Source organism: Monopterus albus, unplaced genomic scaffold, assembly GCF_001952655.1.
Source record: "Monopterus albus unplaced genomic scaffold, M_albus_1.0 scaffold214.1, whole genome shotgun sequence".
Classification (NCBI taxonomy): Eukaryota; Metazoa; Chordata; class Actinopteri; order Synbranchiformes; family Synbranchidae; genus Monopterus; species Monopterus albus.
The window spans coordinates 199,042-201,756 of NW_018128094.1; the positions used below are offsets into that span (position 1 = coordinate 199,042).

The following is a 2,715-nucleotide window of genomic DNA, read 5'->3' on the forward strand; positions in this document are numbered from 1 at the left end:
GACCTAGTCAGTACAGGTCCCACCTCCATAACACAGGACCTGGAAAAATGATCAGATGGGATTTGTTCTCAAAAGTGTTAAAGTACAGCCAGAAAACATGCATTGCCCTATGTATTTCAAACATTCCCCTGGCCCAGACTCCGAGAAACAGTTTTTCAAGCAAGCAGAGAGCAGTTTGCAACTCTCACATGTTTACTGGAATGAGCAGGGCTATATGGGGGCAGCATGCCAGCTACAGGTTGATGATAAGAAACTGTACTGCTGCACGCGTGTGCTGCACGTGTCACTCTCAAAACCTAAATCCGCCTCTTAGGCAGATGTGGGGCTGTTTGTAATCACAGCTGAGGACATGTATGATGGGCAACCAGTTTCCAGTAATCCAAGAATTGAATATTCATGAGCATTACAAGGTTACATGCAAAAACTGGGGTGGAGAACTGTTACAAAAAGGAGAGTCCATATGACAGGGCGGGATGCCTCTTCCTGATCTTTATTTGTGTTGACTGCTGAGGAAGAGAAGGCACTCAGTGAGATACCTGAGTGTTTGTGGTCGCAGGGACCAGCTGATGTAGGACTTATAAAAGACGCCTTGCCCATAAAAATAACACTGAAGTCCTCCCATAGACCCAATCGGAGACAATACCCCCTGCGACCTGAAGCTGAACACAGCATTAAACCTGTAATTCGAGACTTACTGAAAGATGGAGTCATAAGAGAATGCCCAGATTCTCCTTGCAACACCCCTTTATTTCCAGTCAAGAAAGCCCCACCCTCAACGGGATGGAGGATGGTACAGGATTTGCAAGCTGTAAATAGAGCTATAGTGCCAAGAGCACCCTGCGTACCAGACCCACATACGTTGTTAAATGACTTAAAGCCTGAACAAAAGTACTTTACTGTCATTGATGTTGTTAATGTTTTCTTTTCTTTTCCTGTACATCAGGATAGCCAATTTTGGTTTGCATTTACATATCAGGGAAAACGTTATACTTTCACGAGGCTTGCACAGGGTCTGTCCGAAAGCCCAACTATCTTTTCTCAGACTATGTCTACTAATCTGGCCAAGTTTGAACCCCCATGCGGGAGCCAGATTCTTCTTTATGTAGATTTTATTAGCATCTGAGAACCCAGAGCAATGCCGAACAGACACACTGGCACTTCTTCACTTCCTAGCTTCACAAGGCCACAAAGTGAGCAAACAGAAGCTACAGCTGTGGAAGGAATAAGTAAAATATCTGGGATATAATCTCTCACAACAGGGGCGCTCCCTGGATGATGAGAGAAAACAGGCCATACTACAAGCACCTAAACCACAGACAAAGAGACAAATGATGTCCTTTCTAGGAGCTGGATCCCCAGCTATGCTGAAAAGACAGCTCCTCTCTCTCTGCTTATTTATGACACACCACTGGCAGCCATGGACCCAATTTCTTGGACGTCTGAGGCTGAAGCTGCCTTTATTAATTTGAAGCAGGTCTTGGTCAGCTCATCAGTCTTGGGCCTCCCTGATTATTCAAAACCCTTTACTCAAACTGTAGATTGCAAAAACGGGTTCATGACTTCTGTACACACTCAAGCTCACAGACAAAAGCAGTGGCCTGTGGCTTTTTATTTTTCAAGGTTAGACCTTGTAGCCCAGGCTCTGCCGGTGTGTGTGCAGGCTGTTGTAGCGCAGTGCAGGCTTCAGCTTCAGTGGTGTTGTTCCATTCACTCACTTTAAAGGTACCGCACGCTGTAGCTGTCATACTGCTGCAGAATAAGATAACGTATCTTTCTCCTTCGAGGGATCTCGCATGTATGGCTGTGCTCCTATCACAACCACGCTTAACCATAGAGTGTTGCACTACTCTTAACCCATCTACCCTCATGCACACCGAGGAAGATGGTGAGCCACATAGCTGCTTGGAAGTCATTGATGAGACAGTGTTACCATATCCTGATTTGAAAAACCAGCCGTTGTTGCGACCAAATTTAACACTGTTTGTTGATGGCTCGTGTAGAAAGAACCCAGATGGCACAAATGCCACTGGCTATGCTGTTCTTAAACATGCAGTTACACTAAAGGCTGAAAAATTACCATCTCACTTGTCTGCCCAGGCTGCAGAGCTTATAGCTTTAACAGAGACGTGTAGACTTGCAAAAGAGAGATTGTGAACATCTATACTGATAGCCAGTATGCTTTTTCAACTGTTCATGTGTTTGCACAGCAGTGGAGAAATCGAGGTATGGTCACCTCTACAGGAAAGGACATCAACTATAAACAGCTCATTTTAGACCTGTTAGATGCCATCCAACTCTCGAAGAGCTTAGCTATCTGTGTCACGCTCCTGCCCCTCTTGCTTCCTGTCAGGCTTTTATTTTCTCATCACTTCCTGTTTTGTTTCACCTCACTTTTGGCCCTTTTATTTAATCATCATTAGTTCACCTGCTCCTTATTGTTTGCACCTGTTTTTCCCTTCTATTTAGGCAGCGTCCTCCCACCAGGACGCTGCCAGATTGTTCTAGACCCCAGCTCTGACTCTCCAGCATTTATCCCTTGCCTGACTCTCTGTGTTTGACCTAGGATTACCGTTTCTTGACCACCGTGTTTTGTCTATGCCCTCTCAGATTCAGATCGCCTGCTGTGTACCGACCTTCTGCTTTTGTTCCCCTTGACCTCGAGTTTGGATCCCCTGGATATACCTGTCAACCGGCGCCGACCCTGGACTGTCTTAT

General features: G+C 45.6%; 1 pseudogene; it reads left to right on the top strand.

Moving 5' to 3' along the window:
• Positions 1–948, top strand: part of LOC109971060 (zinc finger protein 239-like) — a 3,777-nt pseudogene extending 2,829 nt beyond the window's left edge.
• Positions 949–2,715: the final 1,767 nt, after the last annotated feature.